The sequence below is a fragment of the Perognathus longimembris genome, chromosome 3 (genome assembly GCF_023159225.1).
Source record: "Perognathus longimembris pacificus isolate PPM17 chromosome 3, ASM2315922v1, whole genome shotgun sequence".
Lineage (NCBI taxonomy): Eukaryota > Metazoa > Chordata > Mammalia > Rodentia > Heteromyidae > Perognathus > Perognathus longimembris.
Window position 1 is genome coordinate 105,484,573 of NC_063163.1, and position 21,266 is coordinate 105,505,838.

General features: G+C 41.4%; 1 pseudogene; it reads left to right on the forward strand.

Annotated features, from left to right (window-relative positions):
• The first annotated feature begins 15,389 nt into the window (after positions 1-15,389).
• On the forward strand, positions 15,390-16,677 carry LOC125347787 (annotated as a pseudogene).
• The last annotated feature ends 4,589 nt before the right edge of the window (positions 16,678-21,266 follow it).

Genomic DNA, 21,266 nt, shown 5'->3' on the forward strand with positions numbered 1-21,266 from the left:
AGCATCATAAGCACTCTAGAAAAGCCTGGAATTCACTATTCAGTGGTGATTTCCAGCGGAAATGGCTAGGAATCTTTTCTTCCCTCCATCATGCAGTCTGGCAAGGTCAATTTCCTTGAACTAAGATGTCATGAATGAGAATAGTGAACAGTCTCTTCTTGCTCTTAAATGCTTTCCTCCCTTTCAGAAATCCCTCAGTGCCTTGATTTCCAACAATCCTTTCTGATGCAACCGTTAACCAAGCCTGGTTGACCCTGAGATCCTTTCTGGTTACCAGCTTTTCTTATACCGTGCTCTTTTGGAGTTTATACTCTTGTTAAAGAAGATAACCAACTCAAGGCTGTATTTGAAAGACTAAACACTTCCAGAAGCTGAGTGTGGTATGATACCATTATGATACCACTTCCTCAGAAAGCAGAGATCAGGAAGATTGTGATCCAGGCCAGGCCAGTCAAAACAGTGCCAAGATTCCATCTCAACCAATAGACTGGGTGTGGAGGCACATTTTCTGTGATTCCGGCTACACAGAAGGCATAGAAAGTAGGATCGTGGTCCAATGGCACATGCTGGGAAAAACATAAGACTTCATCTGAAAAATAACTAAATCATAAAAAGACTGGAGACATAGTTCAAGTGGTAGAGTGCCTACCTTCACAAGTAAATACAAAGTCCTGAGTTTGGACCTCAGTACTGTACCATCAAATAAGTGCAAGAAGAAATGGTGGTCTTGAAATTGCAGAAAAACATTTAGTGCTCCATTGGCGGAGTGGTTGTAGAGTTTATCTGACCTTTTGAGGGAGTAGCTGGTATACCCAGGGTTGACAGAAAAAGCAAGGAGACATCATTCATAACAAATAGGATCAGAATTCATATGTGGTTACTGGGGAGACTTGGGGGCACTTAGATTTTGTGTATTCACTTGGGTACATGTATGAAAGAGTAGGTTACAATGAAATACATGATAGTTTCTCTTCAAAATAGCCTCCTTTCTGTGTCCATATAAACACATGTTCACCTCCACATTCATTCCAACCCTGAGCTAATCATGGGCCCACCAAGCCCATAACTTAGAGATGGTTTTCTCTCTGTACACCTGACCTTTACAAATCATCACCCTGCCTTATGCTTGAAACTGTTGCAGTTCATTGTTGCACATTAGTTCCTAAATATATTTTATGTTCCTCAAGAACCAACTTTTCTCTCGAGGGCTAGCTCTTCTGGAATGCTCTTATTCTATCTACCCTGACCTAATTGTTGGCAGGTGGAGACATGTGTGCCAATCATGCTGGCCACATGGGAACACCATCATGGCCTGTTAACCAGGGATTTTTAATTTTTTAAAGGAAGCCCAAGAGGAGAGTCCCAGATAATCAGCAAGAGACTTAGATATCATTTGCCTAATCTTTGCATGAAACATGTGTGATAGTTTCATAGTTGGGACATTTTCTGTTCTCACTCTTTCTGTGCTTTCTCTTTCCTTCATGCGAAAGCAGAGACAAAAGTTACCGGAAGTGGAAGAGTTCAAAGTCAGCATTCAGCACTTGACATTTGACAGTGTGATCTCCTCCCTCCCTTTCTATGTACCCTTACTTCACCGGCATGGGCACAGGCTTCATAGATAACCATATCAGACAGAAGAAATGAAGCTTGTTTCCTTCTAAATTTGCTTCCTCCTACACAGAACAGCTACTCACCCTGGGGTTGTATGCACTTTAGATTTCTCTCTGTCTTTTGACTATTAGGTAGTGGGTTAGATAGAGTCAAAGAGTTCATATGTTTTTTGAGACAGAGAGCATGGAACTTTTGAGGCAGAAAAGATTTAACAGAGAATGTCTTCTCACGTTCTCATTTTATAAAAAAGGGACCTAAGACCATGAGGAGTCCAATGAATGACCTAAAATCATTTAGATGCAGCAGGGCACCAGTGGCTCATGCCAATAACCCTAGCTAATTAGAAGGCTGAAACCGGAGGATCATGGTTTAAAGCCAGCCTGGAAAGGAAAGTCTGTAAGACTCTTGTCCCCAATTAACTCCCAGAAAACCTGGAAGTGGGGCTCTGAGCTAAATGGTAGAGCACCAACACTGAGCAAAAGAAGCTCAGGGACAGCACCTAGGTCCTAAGTTAAAGCCCCGGGACCTACACACACACACACACACACACACACACACACTACAAAGAGAGCCAGTATGAAAACCCAGAATTCTATTAATACCCAGTCTGGTATTCTTAACACAGAACTATATATTTCACGGGATGAACTTCCCCAGTATCCCAGTAGAGCACATTCTTCCATAAATTCATCGGGGAGCCTCAGGAAAGCCTTGTCCTCCAGCATCCTGTCTGGAAGGACATCTGGAAGGGCTGTTCCCTGTGCAACCTGGGGGCTGTGTGACAGGGAAACAGCTGGCTTCTGAGGCACGGGGTGCATGGCATTTCCAGGACTTGAATGTGGAGGCAGATCCCTGCTGCCCAGGGGAGCAACCTCAGGAAGGTCAATCGAGTTTAACTCTCCACTATAGGGTGACATGTGGCAGGGGAAAGGAAAACTGGAGTGGTTGGAGACAGAACCGGGTCCTAGGGAGAAAGAGTATACGATTGCTTACCATGATGGAGACTTTGAGGTTGTCCAAATAAGAGAGCCTAAAATACCCTTCAGAGGGGCAGAAATTCCACTAGGGAAATTCCTTACATTAGGTCTTAAAGGGATTTTAGAGCAGAATCAAAAGAAAGAAAGAGAGAGAGAGAAAAAGAAAGAAAGAAAGAAATAAAGAGAGAGACAGGAAAGAAGGAAGGAAAGGAAAGGAAAGGAAGGAAAGAAGGAAGGAAGGAAGAAAGGAAGGAAGGAAGGAAGGAAGGAAGGAAGGAAGGAAGGAAGGAAGGAAGGAGAAAGAGAGAAAAATGAAAATGACTCCAAAATACCAAATGGCAATACTGTACCAAGTGTTATTGTGACTGGAGAGGAAATGTGAAGGAGAAAAATGGGCAGAATCTCTCCATCTTGCCCCCCTGTTCCCTCTATCTTACAGCACACACATATGGACGTCCCTTACTCCATTTCTATCTCTTGACACTTGCACTGTCTGGTAGACCCACGGAGGGGAGGCGGGGTGTGTGTGCAAGGCTTGGTCCATCTGCCACCATTCGGCCAAATCAAGTCCCTCATCCAGAACACACAATCTCAGAAAAGGAGCCACTTTCCTCCCACACGTTGTTCTTCATTTCTAGGGCTTCCTGATCACCCGAGCTTCCACTAGGGATCAATGAGTCGGGCACACTGTCCATGTATACCAGGTTAGTGCTCTGGAACTCCTTCTCGAACCCCACCCTGAGCTTGTAGGACCGCTGCCCACTCGCTGGCTTGCCACTTGGCCTGCGTGCTTCTCGTCTTCCCCCCACCCCCTCTCCCCGCCACCGGGGAGATTTTTTCAGAAATTATTTTTAGAAATAGTAACCTCAGAATAAACACGGCACACCAGAGCTGGTGTTTTTTTTCTGGGGCAGCTGAGCAGAAGAGCATTTGTTTAAAAGGGAAAGGTGAACTGGACAACCTTGCTGACCCGCCCGCAGATTGCTGGGTTTTACTCCCTCTAGTGGCAAGATTTAAGAAGACACCTCACTGCTTTGATTCCGGCTAGGGAGGTTTGCTAGGGACAGAATTAGGCATAGTGCTCGATCTTCCTCCATAGATTTATTTCTAGTTTGATGAAGAGCCAGAAAAGATTTTCAACTCTGATTTTAGAGGCGTAATAGTGCATTAAACATGGCAGAGAGATTTATCTGCCCCCTTTTTTCTTATCTCTGGAAGGACGGATGACTAAACAGAACACTATTTTGAAAGCGAGGCTGTGGTGGAACTTTTGGATATCTTTGTTTAAATAAAATCTACTCCCCAGACGAAACCTGCTTGTGACAGAAGGCCTCCTCAGAGCACATTTTGTTCTTTGAGTGGACAAGCTAGAGAGGGACTTGGTGAATCTAAAGTTGGGAAAAACAGAACAAAACAAGGAAGATTTCTAATGGTAAGAACTGAAAGAGTCTTTGAAAGTTGTGATCATATTTTGTATTATCCTACTTTGTAGGGAATATGGGGTTCTAGCTTCAAAAGTGAAACAGAAGAAATATATTGGCTCTTGGTAGTCTTCAGAATGCCAGGATTCCCCCCAAGTACCTAAAAATCCTCTGACTGGGACAAAATTATGATTGAAAGATTCTTCATTGGCCTGAAGACTTTAGTTGTCTGGTCAGAAGGCTTATTATCCATGTGGAAAGTATTTTTGTGGATAATTATGTAGCCAGATTATAAATGACTAAATTTCTCTTACCACCTGGATGTGGCTTGCTAACATCCGAGGGACAGGGTAAAATGGAAAGGACTGTAAGTACAGAGAAGGATGTATGTATTTATCCATCATTAAATCATGCTCATACCATTTGGCCCGTTTTGAGTCAGACTTTGTGAATTATGGAACTGCATTCATTCATCAACAGAAGGCATTCCATTCACAAATGCTTCAGCTAAACTGACAATTGATTCATTATGGGGCCTTTTGCTGAAGGGCTGGGTGCTTTTCCATAGCAACAGACTCTTCTTTGATAGCTCTTTTTTCCCCCCATGTAGTCCCATTCATTATTTTTGTCTATTTTTGCTCATAGCTTATCTAATTCCTAGTAACTCCTAGTAGGGAGAACCACCATGATTGTTCCTCTGTGGTTCATGAATATTCAAATGATACCCTTTGTTCTATATGGTGGATGGCTACAGAAAGCATGTTGGTGTTGACTTTCCTGGTCTGCTTTTATTTCCTGCCATAGGAATGAAAGATACAGTTGGGCGATGGGGGCAATGAACCTTGTGGAGCATGAAGAGCCCACTGTTGCTGGACCTTGCATTTAGCAGCATCCTGAATTTCTGTAGAGAAGAGATTGCTGTTGAAAGTGAAAATGGCATTGAGAAGAGCAGTGACATGACCAAAGTCACAGTTTTAGAAGGTTTTTCTGATAGTGTTCTGTCTGTAGGATATTCGAAGAATATAAGGCAAAGCCACATGAGTTTTCTTCATGTGTTTACTATGCTGTTACAACTATCAAGGAAAGCCTGAACCAAGGCTAAGTAGTGACTAGGGAGTAGAAAACCAAAGCAAGGAGAACAACATTTAGGGAATTTTCAGGTTAGCATAACTGGGTTTCATGTATTTATTTTTGTCTTACAGTGGAGCCCATGGTCTGTGCACTCTAGCTAAGCTCTCTACTACCTAGTACAAGACAGGTAGAAAATTTAAAAAAAAATCTTTTTTTGCTATATTCAAATTAACACACCAACTTGTGCTTTTACACATTGTTTTAGACCTACAGAAAGTAAGGATTAAGGCCTGTCAGATTTCAAGGTCAAAGAACTTAAGCATAAAGAATCTCAGATTGCAAATAAGGGTCATTAGCTTCATCCTTGTTCCTGAGGGTGTTATACACGAATGTAGACTATTGACTGAATTAAAAAAAACAAAACAGACAAGTAAGCAAAAATATCTGAACTAAAGTTGTAGAGAGCAAGATCTGGCTTTCCTAATGGCACCCTAAAGGCTAGTAGATGATGAGCAGTTAAGAAAAGCATATAAAAGTGATAGTACAGCAATTGGTGCATGTACAATGTACTTGATAACTAAGTGCAGCGGTCCAAAATGGACATTGTATAAGAAAGCTCATTAACATAGAATATATAAAAGAATAAAATATGTAGGTAGTGATAGACACTACCATTGATGAAAGTATTCCTGTTCCATTAGGTAATCTATTTTGCTAACTTAGACAATGAAGGGATGGATCAAAGAGTTCATAACCAGCTCAGAAAGTCCAACTTTGAGCTCTCATTTCTCACACATTCAGCCTAAGGTTTCTTCTTTGCTGCATCTGCTTGTGTGTGTTTGTGTATGTGTTTCCAGCTTGATTCGGGGCTAATATTTCTTCCAGCAAACATGTGATTTTAATGAAATTTGCTGAGTTTCAAACAGCCACACGTGTATGAAAGCTGCCCAAGTTGGATATTTGTGGAATGCTGATTTTCCATACATATCAACATTTGGTAATTATCATCAGAACTATTCATGCAAGTTTAAAAGTGGAAATAAAATTAAGAGAGATTCAACAAGGGCCTTGGATGACCTTATGGGGTAATCCTTCAAGGTAACAATCTTCCCAATGTATATGTAACAATCATATCCATTGTGGCCAAGCATTCTTAGCTCAGCTTCTCTTAGAAATCATTACAGACCCATCTACCATTTCCCTTTAAAACTCCACCTATGAGGTGGAGTTCAGTCACTTCAGAAACTAAAGAACTACAAGCAAATTGTAAAAAGCATGAATCTCAATTAACTCAAATTTATGAGTTTTTTTGTCTTAGTTTTATACATTGCTCAAGGCCTGCTTGTTCTATTTTTTTAAATTTTCAAATGCCTACCAGATGGATTTTAAGTAATAACACCAGTGGTATGGTACATAGTTATGGACCACTGTGTAACAAATTATTCCAGAACTTCTCTGATGAAAACAATAAGCACTTTTTTCCCCTGTGGGTCAGTGGTCAGGAGGGCCTTAGCTGCATGGTAACAGCAAAGATATTGTCAAAAGGCTGTGATCAACATGTTGGCTCGGGTGGTTGTCCTCTTGAGGATCAACTCAGGAAGGATTCACATCCAACATGGTCGCTGTACTATAGGCAGTTTTTCTCTCCATGCCATGCAGGCCTGTCCACAGGGCTGTCTCAAGACAGGGAAGTTGACTTTTCCCAATATAATGTGTGTGTGTGTGTGTGTGTGTGTGTGTGTGTGTGTGTGTGTGAGAGAGAGAGAGAGAGAGAGAGAGAGACTAGGTGGAAATCATAGTCTTCATGTAACAAAAAAGTGACATCCTACCACTGTCATAGTCTAGTCATAGTCACTAAAAGCAAGTCAGTAAGTCTCCTAACACCCAGGTTAGATAAGAGAACATGGAAGTATGAAGAGCAGAAGGAAAGGGACAAGCTTACAGACTGACTCCTATCCTTGATGAGTCATAAGAGCCTCATGTTATAAGTGGGAAACTAACAGATTTTTTTTTTTTTTTTTTTTTTTTTTAGTAATAATAGCTATCATTTATTGGGAGTTTTTTTTTTTTTTTTATTTTTTTTTTTTATTATCAATTGAACATAAATTTTTTTTTTTTTACAAGGTGCTGTGCAAAGAGGGTGCAGTTACATAGTAGGGCATTGTGTACATTTCTTGTGATATCTTACAACCTGTTTTCCCATCCCTTGTCTAGGTCAGGTAGACCCATATGCAGTATACAATGTATCAAGCACATATACAGTGTTCACAGACTTGGTCTCTACTGTCTCTCCATCTCCCTTTGTTAACAGTCATATATCAGGGAGATCATGCCCCTTTGTTTTCTGTGTTCTAGGCTTGTCTCACTCAACATTATTTGTTCGAGTTCTGACCATTTCCCTGCAAATAACAATATTTCACCATTCCTAATCGCTATGTAGTATTCCATTGTGTATAAGTACCATATTTTTTGGATCCATTCATCTGTGGAGGGGCATCTGGGTTGTTTCCAAATTTTGGCTATTGTGAATTGTGCTGCGATAAACATGGAAGTACAAATGTTCTTTTGATATCTTGGGTTTTGCTGTTTAGGATAGATGCCTAGGAGTGGTATGGCTGGGTCATAGGGTAGGTCTATATTGAGCTTTTTGAGAAACCTCCATACTGTTCTCCAAAGTGGCTGTACTAATTTGCACTCCCACCAACAATGGAGAAGGGTTCCTCTTTCCCCACAGCCCCTCCAGCATTTGTTGTTTCCTGAGTTCAGAGTATAGGCCATTCTAACTGGGGTGAGGTGGTATCTCAGGGTTGTTTTTATTTGCATTTCCTTTACTAGCAGGGATGTTGAGCATTTCCTCATGTGTTTCTTTGCCATTTTTATATCTTCTCTTGTGAAGTCTCTCTTTAGCTCTTTTGCCCATTTCCTAATAGGTTTATTGGGCTTGGAGGGGCTTAGTTTTTTGAGTTCTCTGTAGATGACAGATATCAGGCCTTTGTCTGTTGCTGTGCTGGTAAATATCCTTTCCCATATCGTTGGCTGTCTTTCTATTTTGGTGGCTATGACCTTAGCTGTGCAGAAACTTTTTAATTTGTAGTAGTCCCATTTGTTGAGTCTTTCCCCTATTTGTTGTGCGCCTGGGACTCTATTCAGGAAGTTCCTTCCTGTGCCTATAAGTTCTAGTGTCTTTCCTACTCTGTCCTTCAGTAGTTTCAAGGATTCAGGTCTGATGTTGAGGTCCTTGATCCATTTTGAGTTGATCTTGGTGCATGGTGATAGGCTTGGGTCTACTTTGAGTTTTCTGCATATGGCTGCCCAGTTCTCCCAGCACCAGTAGTTGAAGAGGCTATGTTTATTCCATTGTATGTCTTTAGCTCCTTTGTCGAATATCAGTTGGCTGTAAGAGTGCGGTTTTATTTCTGGGTCTTCAATTCTAATCCACTGGTCTTCCGATCTGTTTTTATACCAATACCATGCTGTTTTTGTTATGATGGCCTTGTAGTAGAGCTTGAAGTCTGGTATGGTGATACCTCCTGCACTATGTTTTTTGCCTAGAATTGCTTTGGCTATTCTAGGTTTTTTGCTGTTCCATATGAACTTATGGATTGGTTTCTCTATTTCAGTGAAGAATGTGGCTGGGATTTTGATAGGTATTGCATTGAATTTGTATAACAATTTGGGCAGTATGGCCATTTTCACTATATTGATTCTGCCTACCCATGAGCATGGGAGGTCTTTCCATCTCCTTGTGTCTTCTTTGATTTCCCTTATTAGATTTTTGTAGTTTTCATTGAATAGGTCCGTCACGTCCTTGGTTAAGTTGATCCCTAGGTACTTTATTCTTTTTTTGGCTACTGTAAATGGAATCGTTTCCATAATTTCCTTTTCTGTTTGTCTATTGCTGGTGTACAGAAAAGCTGCTGACTTTTGTGGATTGATTTTGTATCCTGCTACTTTGCCAAATTGGTTTATTAGATGTAGGAGTTTGGGTACTGAGTTTTTTGGGTCCTTGAGATATAAGATCATGTCGTCTGCGAATAGGGATAACTTGATTTCTTCCTTGCCGATGTGGATCCCTTTGATGTCCTCCTCTTGCCTTATTGCTATGGCTAGGGATTCCAGTACTATGTTGAACAGAAGTGGGGAGAGTGGGCATCCTTGTCTTGTTCCTGTGTTTAGGGGGAATGATTTAAGTTTCTCTCCATTTAATATGATATTAGCAGTTGGTCTGTTGTATATGGCTTTTATTGTTTTGAGGAATGTTCCATCTATTCCTGTTCTCTCCAAAGCTTTTAATAGGTATGGATGTTGTATTTTGTCAAAGGCTTTTTGGGCATCGACTGAGATAACAATGTGATTCTTGATTTTAGTTCTGTTTATGTGGTGAATTACATTGATTGATTTACGGATGTTGAACCATCCTTGTGACTGAGGGATGAAGCCTACTTGGTCATGATGTATGATATTCTTGATCACTTTCTGGATCCTGTTAGCTAATATTTTATTGAGGAGCTTTGCATCTGTGTTCATTAGTGATATTGGTCTGTAGTTCTCTTTTTTTGTTGGATCTTTGCCTGGTTTGGGGATGAGTATGATATTAGCTTCGTAGAATGAGTTCGGGATTTTTCCCTCCGTTTCTATTTCGCGGAAGAGTTTGAGGAGTATTGGAATTAGCTCCTCACTAAAGGTTTTGTAGAATTCATTGGTGAATCCATCTGGGCCTGGGCTTTTCTTAGTAGGGAGGTTCTTGATTACCTCCTGTATCTCACCGTAAGTTATTGGTTTATTTAGTTGATTTATTTCTTCTTGGTTCAGTTTGGGCAGTTTGTACTTCTCTAAGAATTGATCCATTTCTGTAAAATTATTGTTTTTTGTTGAGTAGAGGTTTTGGAAATAGCTCCTTATGATTGTTTGAATATCGTGTGTATTTGTTGTAATTTTTCCTGTGGAGTCCCTGATTTTACGTATATGAGTCTCTTCTCTTCTTTTTTTTGTGAGTCTTGCAAGGGGTCTGTCAATTTTGTTTATTTTCTCAAAGAACCAGCTTTTAGTCTTATTTATTTGTTGAATGGTCTTTCTATTTTCAATCAGATTTATCTCTTCTTTAATCTTTGTAATCTCTCCCCTCCTAGTCGTTTTAGATTCTGTCATTTCTTGTTTCTCCAGTTGTTTTAGTTTCATCGTGAGGGTATTCACCTGCTCTGCTTCCATTCTTTTAATGTGGGTACTGAGTGCAATGATCTTGCCCCTCAGTACTGCCTTAGCTGTGTCCCATAGGTTTCTTTGTGATGTGTTTTCTTTGTCATTGTGGCTTATGAATTCGTTGATTTCATCTTTAATTTGATCTGTGGCCCAAGTGTTGGATAGCAGCGTGGGGTTTAGCCTCCAAGAGTGTGTATAGGCTCTGTGGTATCCTTTGTTGTTGAGGGTTACCTTTAATCCACTGTGATCAGATATAATACATGGGATGATGTCAATTCTTTTGTATTTGCTGAGGTTCTTTGTGTGGGCTATGACGTGGTCTATTTTGGAATATGATCCATGGGCTGCTGAAAAGAAGGTGTATTGGGTCTCTGTAGGGTGGAAGGTTCTATATAGGTCTGTTAGATCCATTTGGGCAATGGTGTTATTTAGGTCCTCAGCTCCCTTACTAATCCTCTGGGTGTTGGATCTGTCTCTTGGAGAGAGAGGAGTATTAAAGTCACCCACTATGATTGTGTTTGCATCTATCTTGCTCTGTAATTCTGTGAGAATTTGCTTGACATATGTCGGGCCTCTTTTGTTCGGTGAGTATACATTTATCACCGTGATGTCTTGATTCTGGATTTTTCCTTGTATCAATATGTAGTGTCCTTCTTTGTCTTTTTGAGTGGACTTTAAAGAGAAATCCAGCTTGTCTGAGATCAGGATGGCTACACCTGCCGTTTTGGTGGGTGCATTTGCTTGGTAGATCTTGCTCCATCCTTTCATTCGAAGCCTGTTTTTGTCCCTTGCTGTAAGGTGGGTCTCTTGTAGACAACAGATGTCAACTTTTTGCTTGCGGATCCATTCTGCCAGTCTGCTCCTCTTGATCGGGGAGTTTAAGCCATTTATATTTAAAGAGATCAAGGATAAGGGTGTTTTTTCTCCTTCCATTTTCTTGTTGGGCTGTTTTTTCCTGTTGTTTTTTTTTTTTCTTCTTGTCTTTAGTGAGCTTGTGTTTCTGCTGGACTTTGGCTATTGAAGTTTCTTTCTGAATCTGTCTGTGTGTCTTTTACGATCTCTGTTGGGTGGGCTTCCCCTCTTAATATTCGCTGTAGGGCTGGTTTTTTATTCACATACTCCTTTAGCTCCTCTTTGGTGTGGAAAGATCTGGTTCTCCCTTCGAATGTGAACTCCAGTTTCGCTGGATATTTGATCCGAGGTTGTAAATTGTTATTCTGAAGTACTTGGATGGTGTTCTTCCACTCACTTCGAGCTTGGTAAGTTTGTGTGGATAAGTCGGATGTTATTCGAATCCTCTTCCCATTGAAAAAAGTTTCCTTCTTCGCTTTGGCTGAATTCAGAATTTGCTCTTTAATCTTGAGGTCTGTAGTCTTGAATATTATGTGCCTTGGGGTGGTTTTCCTGGGGTCTGGCCTGCCAGGTGTCCTATAGGCTTCGGTTACCTGGATGGGGTCCCCTGTGAGATTGGGGAAGTTTTCTGCAATAACTTTATTGAGAACATGATTAAGCCCTCTGCTCTGATATTCGGCTCCTTCTTCTATTCCAATTATACGCAGATTATATCTCTTGTCTTTGTCCATTAGTTCCTGGAGTAATCTTCCCTGAAGCTTCACCTTTTCTTGGAGTGTGGTCATTTTCTGGTTGTTGTCAGCTGCTTCATCGTCCAGGCGAGAGATTCTGGATTCCATATGGTCCACTCTTTGTGTTATGGTTTCAATTGCGGAGTTTATGGATGTCAGAGAGCTATTCATGGTTGTCATATCAGCTCTGATCGTGGAAATTTCTTCCTTTAAAGAGTTGTATTTTAAATCTATTTTTTCATGCATTTCAATTCTCAGGGTGTGGAGATTTTCTTTAAAGGCGGCTTGCATTATATCCATTTTTGCTTCCATTTCTTTAAACGAGGCTTGCATTGTATCCAGTTTTGCTTCCATTTCTTTCTTGGCTTCCTGGGTGTCCTTCCAGATTTCCGCTCTAAACTCCTGGAATTGTTTTCTGATTTCATTTCTGACGGTTTCGATCATTCCTGTTAACATGTCCTCATTTGCTTTTTTATTCTCCATCTCCTCTCCAGTCGTGCTGCTTTTTGGAGCTGGCGAGTTGGCTTGTCCTTTGATGAACTGAGTTATGTTTCTTTGTGATTTGCGCATCTGGAAGTCTGTGTAGTTCTTCCCTCCCTTCTGTGTAGGCGTGTCTGCGTCAGCAGGTGCTGTCGCTGTGGCCCCGCCCACCAGTGCAGGGCACGCCTATCAGAGCGGGCGCTTTCGCCGGGGCCCCGCCCTCCTGTGCACTGTGAGTCCCCTACAACAGGCACTTAAGTGGGGTCTGCCTCCCAGAGCGAGCCCTGGGTTGTTGGGTTGTGCTTGCGCCCTCCCGCGAGTCCGTTGGGGGGGGGAAGCAGTATGTGTGGGGCCCAGTGGGATCGACTGTCCGGGTGTGGCTTGGCACCCTCAGACCTCGCCTCCGCTTCGAGGAGGGGGAACGAGATCAGGCTCAGGTGACCCTGCTGGGCTGGTATTGCCCACCAGCGCCTGTGATTTTAGTTGTAAGAGTCCGCAAGGTCTAGGCGCCTCGGGTGGGGCTTGCCCTGCCGGCCGTCCCTGGCCCCTGTTGGGAAGGGGACGGGGCCGGTTCTGCCAGTTCAGGAACCTTTGGGGGCTTGGGGCTGTTCCGCCCTTCCCCTGCTAGACTGGCTTCCCAGTGCCTGCTGGGAGCTTCCCGCCTGATTTGGGGAATCTTTGTTCCCACGGGAGTGGGGAGGGGGAGGGAGGGAGATATATCGTCTTTGTCGGGCTTGGGTCTCCCGTTGGGGGAAGGGATTATGGGGGACTCACTTTTGCTGCTTTGTGTGCGTGTCCCGCACCGCCGTTGGCCCTTCAGGGGTTGGCGAAGTGTCGTGGTGGCTCCCCCGTTCCCTCTTTCTGCCGCGCTGGGTTCCCTTGTCCGAATCCGGTGTGGACCCGAACTTCTCGTCGCTGCTGGGTGTGTCTTGGTCCGCACCCTGCTTTGTGTCCGTGGGGTCTCCCGCTATATGGATTCTGCGTTCCTGGCAACCTGTCTGCCGATCGCCGGGTTTCCCTTTCCCAGCCTGACCCTGTTTGGGCCAGGGCCGGCTGGTGGGGGGAGGGTGCCCCGATTAATCTCCGGCTCCGTGTAGGTTTTCGGTTCTTCTTTTTTGCTCCTTTTTGTTTTCCTGCGTTTCTCCACTGCTTCTGGATGCTGGTTTTGCTGGGTTCTTGGTGGAGTGTTGGGTGTTGGAGTTCCCAGCTCGCTATTCAGTTGGTGCGAGTCGGGGTGCCTCCCTATTGTCTCGGCGCCATCTTTCTCCCCCCTCAACAGATTTTAATTTACCCAAATCTATACCTTTCAGATATGTACCAAAAATGAACATAAATGTAGATTTTTTTGCTTCTAGAAGTCCGTGTTTTCTTCAGAACATTAAGCCATGATATATATATATAATTATAATACTAATCATATAATAGTTACATTAATATAAATGATATAATTATATATACTACTATGAAATTCTATATAGTTATATAATATACATTATTTTTTGTATATTATCCATATATAAAATTATATAACCAAACTGTTAAAATATTTTGATATGGTTATAAAGGTGATTCAAGAAGATACCTTTCTGGAACTTTATTCATCTGGTCAATTAGTCTTCCCATGTATTGTCTAGGGCTTATTTATACTTAAAACTCATTCTATGCCAAAGAACATTAAGATCACTGCCAATCACAGGTGATAAAACTAAGTCCCTGTCTTAGCAGAGCTCATAATACAATTGGGGTAATAAACCTATGAGTAGATCACAATGACTTAAAATGATTAACTGTGGAACTGTGGAACTGAGATGATCACATATGGATTTGATATTTGAGATTGGGAGATGGGTCTCAAAAGATGAGATAGAACCAAGGAGGAAAGGTGAAAATGATGAATATTCTGAGAAGAGAGATGAGAATGTTAGAGTGTAGATTCTCAGTATATACTAGTAGCTTACAAAATGTGAGTTCTTTTTCACCAACTGTATATCTATGCAGTCTTGGAGTAATTTTGAGCTTTGTTTCTCATCAAAAACATGAGGACCCAAACCATCACCTATAAAGTAATAACAAATGATCTTAGGGTAATATTGTAAAAATATTGTTATGATACATAGGAATATCAATAAAATACAAGAACATAAGATCATAGAGGCAGTGGCTGACATATACTAATTATTCAAAAATTTTAGCTATTAGGACCTGAAGAATATGTTATTTTGGCTTGATATTTTGGAAGACACCTTATTACCTAAAAATAACCTTTCATTGTGGAAGTTTAAGTTTCTTAGATAATTTGTAAAAGGTATCAGACTGAGCAGTTGTAGGCCTTTCTTTGTCTGCATCAAAATCACAGGATTGTCAAATACAAACGTTTAAAATACCTAACATACTCAGACTTTATAGCAAAAATAAGGCCATTAGAAAGGAAGCAAAAACTGTGTTTACAGTGCTGAAAGGAAGCTAGAGCTACACACCCGATGGCATAATGCAAACTGATTGCAAGCTAATAAGTGCTAGAGTCTAAAGAAAGGAAGGGGGCCAGTGAATGTAGCCATAGGATTCAACACATACATATCCTATGAGACTAGGAAAGTTGATGAGGAAGGGTGGGGCTCAGAGGGAGGATGGGGGAGAATAATGAAAGGAGTGATAAAAATCCAGATGCATTGTACTAATAAACTGACACACTGAATGGTAACCCCTTTGCACAAGTACCTAATGATAATCAATATGTAATTTAAGAGCCAGAGAAAAAGAGGGAGCATGGGAGAGAGGAAGAGAGACAGAGCAGGATAGAGAAAGAGAGAAACTTCTGAAGCAGCCATCTCTGGTTTAGAGCTTTGGTTGACCACAGAATACCACTCCCAAGCTATGTCTGGTGTGGGTTATGCTGTGAGAGTTCTTCAGGTACAGAATGCTACTTCAGACGACCTTGAATGGAAGATAAAATTTCTCTTCTTTCTTTCCATCCCCTCCTGTCTTGACTGAGGTATAATGGCAGTAATTATGGTGATGGAAGGCTTCAGGCCTGGTCAGAGGACATGATGAGGTGGCCCAAAAAGCTGGCCTATAAGCCACCTTTGTATTTCCAAAGTGAGCGTTGCAATGGCTCCTACATCACCCCACTGAGGCACAGGCTCGCAAGGGTGCAGACCTCTGACTTCTTTTACTTCTGGGTGGAAGATACCTCCATAAAAAAGGCAAATAGTGACCTCATTGCATGGCAATTAACTGAATGTAATAGCATGTTCATTTTACTCAGTGTCATTCAGAGCATGAATGAAGAGGAAAGAGAAAGGTAACACCGTTCATGGTAAAAGGCTTTGGGGAAGCTGTTGAGGATGGAGGAATTGTAGTAATGGGAGAGAGCATGGTCAATGGTAGGAGTGTTCTCAGTAAAGTTGTCAGCCAATGAGTTCATAATGCCTGGCAATGCAGTGGTAGGAGATGTGCGGCTGTTAACCAAAGCTTGATGAACCCAAGTTGCTGTCAATTTTAACCAATGGAGAAAGGTAGAGACAGTATAAAGATGGTGGTTTCCAGTGATGAGGTAGAGCTGGCCTATGAGGCGGCCATGTTCAATATGGATACTCTAAGCAAAACTGCTACTGGATTAATTCACATAATTAATTGCTATGCAGCCACACATAACACAGGCTCTGGCATTGTGGGACACCTAGAGCCTCACAAAATGGTAATGAAATGAAATGCTCTTTGTCATTTATAATCTGCCAGTCACTGCAAGATGTTGGCCATCAGCAATGCCAGCGGACTATTTGGACTCCTTCAAAGAACATCAGCTTGAAACCTCTGTGGAGTTACTGATATGTCTGCCAAGACAGCAGGAAGCCTGCTTTAGTTCTGAGATCAAAGCTTCCAGGTACAGAGAGGGTCACCAAACATGGATGGTGGAAAAGGGAATCAAAATGACTAAGATCATAGAAAAGCCTGAAATGATTGAGTGTCTACCTTGTGATGCCACTGCTGCTGCTGCTGCTGCTGAAATAATTCCAAGGCTTCCACTAAGCCTAGCTTGTGAAGTGGAATAACAGAGGTTGTAGAGTCTTTGTACACGACCACGAATGCATCTCAACAGCTGATTTCTAAAGAAATGTCCAAAGGAGGCGGCCTGCATGGTGGGACCCATGTTCATTTCTTCTGCAGATGAGGAACAGAAAAACCCCGATCCTTCTTTGGAAAGCAAGCTAAGACTGTTCCGGTTTGAGAGATTTAGTTTGCCCTTGGTTGATTCATTTCTGCACAGCTGGTAAGAGTCATAAAATTATATATACCGAAAAATTGCAACATGAAAAAAATGTGGAAGCCAATGGATTGGGGCCAATATTGTTAATAAATCTAAATAGTTAAAAGAGATCTTGTGGCCTAATGTCAAATTCTTTTTTTGATATTTAAGAGAAATTAGCTCTACTCTGGAGAAGAGTCAAGCAGCTTGTCCAATGTCTAGGAAATCAATGACCTGCATGCAACTTTCTCAATTAGTTACTGTTAATGTATCTTTCTCTAAACATGGGCAAGGATGAGGCAAGACAGAAGCAAGCCCCAGACTGAATCCCATGCTGAAAATTACAGGTGACTTAATAAAGAGTAATTTCTTTTGGTTAAATAAATACAAGGGACTTCAGAGGAGAAAAAATGTTTATTCAGTATCATGGGTATCTACAGTGATTAACAGTAGAGTTGGGGGTTCACGTGTATCTCTTAAGTTGTGCAGTGTTCAGTCTGTTGCTGCAGGAATTCAATCTTTTCTTGTCATTTGAAAGAGGACTATCACTGTTCTTTTTTTTTTTTTTTTTTGGCCAGTCCTGGGGCTTGGACTCAGGGCCTGAGCACTGTCCCTGGCTTCTTTTTGCTCAAGGCTAGCACTCTGCCACTTGAGCCACAGCGCCACTTCTGGCCATTTTCTATATATGTGGTGCTGGGGAATCGAACCCAGGGCCTCATGTATATGAGGCAGGCACTCTTGCCACTAGGCCATATCCCCAACCCTATCACTGTTCTTAACCTTTCTAGGAACTTCCTATTCTCCTTAGTTTGTCCAAAAATGACAAGCTGTATCTCAACAATGACACCTTATAAGGCTGCCTGTTTTTGTTTGTTTGCAAGAAAATTTACTGCAGGTGTGAACTTACTTCAGAGTGACCAGCTATGAGCTCCTCTGTCATCTTATCATCTCATGTAACATCCCCTAATCATCATCATCATCATCATCATCATCATCATCATCATCATCATCATCATCAGTGATACTAGGGTTTGAACTCAGTGTATCTTTTTTTTTTTTTTTTTTTTTTGTTTTTTTACTGTTGAAGGCTCTCTTTGGCATGCCTGTCAGACAGACAGAAGCTTGGGGAACGTTGCTGGAGATGTACATCTCACTTTTGGAGCTGTGATCAAACCAATTCATCTCATTTGAGTTCTCCAGATAACCCTCTGGTGCTGTGGAAACTCTCTGCAGGCTGTTGTTTTTAAGGAGGCTGAGTTGCAGCAGGGAGGACCCGGATGGGGTGGGGCCAGATCCGGATGGGGCGGCACCATTGCGGCCTGGTCATCCCTGGCTGGGCCTTAATGCTCTACCCAAACCCATGTCCTGGCGATGAGTTAACATGGCAGCAGGCAATCAGGTTGCCCTGTTGTCCTCTTCGTCAAGCAGTGCTCATCTGCCTGGTCTGTGAGGCCTTGCTCACACAGTCCTCCTCATCTCCTCCGCCATCTTGGGATGAGAGGCAGAAGCGCAAAGTGAGTAGTTTCAGTTCAAAAGCAACTTTCTCTAAGTTACGCTGATGAATACTAAAACATGGCTGCATTTGTAAAACAACCCAGAAAAGCTTGACTTTTCTGAACTACTGTATTTTTATGACTCTGAGGCAAACTGCATTGTACAGTTTCTTCCCATTAAACAAACAGTAAACCCTTGTTCAAGCTCCAGGAACTTTGTCCTTCGGTCACATTGGTTTGTGCCAATCCCAGGGCTTGAACTCAGGGTCTGAGTGCTGTCACTGAGCTTTTGGGCTCAAGGTTAGTGCTCTACCACTTGAGAGCCACAGCCCCACTTCTGACTTTTTTTTTTTTGTGGTGGTTATTTGGAGATGAGAGTTTCATGGACATTCCTTCTCAGGCTGGCTTCGAACCATGATCTTACTAAGTAGTTCAGATGATAGGAATGAGCCACCAGTGCTAGGCTCTAGTCACTTGTTTCTAATCATACTGCAATTCATAGTTTCTAATGTAGTGAAACCTTACACTGGAGATGCGTTCTGACTCTAATATAATCAGACTGATTTGTTTAAAAAGCAAAGGATATGGTGACCTTCACAATTTAGAAATGCTTACTTAATAAGACTTTTTGGTTGCTGAGAGCATCTTATTTTCCTAGTCTGACCAAAGAGCAATGAATGTTACTTAAGGTTTTTGGAACTGCTCTCAACATCTTGAAGGTCTGCCCTCAGCAAATGCTCAGTTTAGAACAATAGATTTGTCTGGGTACAACAAATTGACTCTAATTTTGAGGTTTAGAGAGCTTACCCTAAGGAATATTTTCCAACATTTTCTCCTGATATCAATTTACTGAATTTGCCATTCATGCAATGATGCATATTTCTGAATATGAACCATTTTTATTGGAAAGATTTCATGTTAAGTTTGACCACTGGACAGGCTATTCAGTCTATCATACTATTCAAAATTTAAATGTAACATAAGTTGACCATAAAACCCTAAGTAGAATTTAGTGGTTTAGTGCTGTCTTCTGATGAAAATTTAGTCAGCCATGGGGTAATTCCTATCTGTTTGCCAAGACTTTCAGCCTAAATTGAATTTCTCTGGTAATCAAATAGATTATCTCCTACATTCTTCCCTTCAAGTTTGTAACCAAGGAGATGGGCACCTTTATTATACTGTGTTACTAATGAAATGACCATGGATATGTTTTTGGTAAAAGCCACAGAAGCTTATGAACAAAGAGATGAAGGATAGTAGAGTAGCATCTGAAAGGCTACCACAGACATAATTCTCTGAATAAATGTACAGCTATACCTATTAAAAACCATTTCAATCCTAATGCTTAGATCATCTTTCTCATCCCTTGCAAAGCCAATGGGGAATAATCACCTCTTTTTAAATGTGTAAGCCTCCCAAGCACACCATTATCCACTACTTTTTATGATGGTCCAAGGAAAAAAGAAGGATATATTTTTTGAACCAAAGAATTACTCAGCATTCAGTAATCTCTCTCCATTTCCTAAATGAGATAGAAAAAAAATAAAACAGAATGAGAAACCTCATGTTTGCCAAAAGAACTGAGAAGTAGAATGGGTGAGGAAGGGTAGTATGAATTGAACTCATCCTGGGCATTAGGTTCTCTTGAGGCTCTAGCAAGATGCTGACAGGCTTGTGGAGGCTGTTAGAGAACAAAGGGGAAAAAAGAAAACTGGAGATGATGCAGTCCTTCCATTCATCTAGCTCTGTAAAATTCTCCACTGCAGTGTTGAATGGCCTGTATATGATGGCAGTGACCACAAATTGGCTTCAGAACTCACCTTAAGGGTGACTCAAGTGGTCTTCTTCATGTCATTGTTGCTTCTTTCTAGCTGATGCATTTTTCTGTATTTCTTAACTCTTTTAGTGCTCCCCACCTCCAAAGCTGAATGAATGTTACATAATGCAGGAGTTTTAATTCCTTAATCTAGAAGTCTACTACTAATGAAGTTGTGTTCATTCTTTTTGGTCTGTGACATATTCAATTTTTCAATAGACTCATGAGAAAAATGAAGCTACAAGAACCAATCTGCTTTAATTTAATCTTCTCAGAGAAGAAGGTACTCTGTCAGTCTGGGAAGCAACACCATGACTTCTCTAGTAGAATTAAGTAGTAAAGTAATTGACTGAATGAAATTGAAGATGAGTGTAAAATAGCAAGAAGGGCAAGAGAGTGTGGGAGTCCATTGTATGGGGTGGGTAATTTTAGAGTTTAGGATTATAAGAGAAAAAGAAGTATCTTTCTTATTACTAGGTTCATAATGGTGGTCCCTATAACGAAAGACCAGATAACAAGAAAAATATGTACAAATTCATTTAATAGAAAGTATTTTCATGCTAATGGGATTTGAACTCAAGGCCTTGCTCTTACTAATCAGGTACTCTACCACTTAAAGCCATGCCCCTAGCCCTTAATATAAGTTTTATGTGACAATGGAGCCTTGAGAAATGAAGATCTAAGAGTCAGGGGATCTTGTTTATTTTTGTGGTAAGTCAGATAAAAAACAGTTGATTTATAGAGAAATAGCAATGGTAGTACAAAAGGATATGATCTAACAGGAAACTGAGGGAACCTAGGAAGGCCTGCTTGTTATGATTCTTTTTCTGTGTCCTTGTGTCTTTCTGGGTTCAGAGAGAGTACCACAAGAGTGAAGGTCTTATGGTTCTTTCAAAGAAGAGTGATTAAGAGGAAGCTGAGAGTATCTTGATTCTGCTGTTTTCTCAGTTTCCAGGTACCATATTGGGGTTACCATGTCCTGAACCCTATAAGCATCCTGCTAGTGTGCTCTTCTAGAGCTGAGTGCGGGATTGCCTAAATGAGACAGCCAGCAAAAATCACATGAAGTCATTATGTACACCACCTGTGGCACTCCAGTGCTGCGTGGCTTTTCCATGTCATCCTTGAGTAGAGGCCCTGCTGATCTCATCACTGTAGTTGGAGTTTTAATGTGGGTGCTGAGGTAAACACAGCCTTACACTTTTCAAATGAAAAATAATTGAGGCCCAGGAATTTAATGTTCACCCTAACACAGGTCTGTAAAACAAGGACAGGACCTTGACTTTCTTCACTCTTAATTCTTTGTCCAGGACCATGTGAAAATCCACTTCCAGGTGTCTTCACAGACTCAAGTAGGTGAAGATAGTCA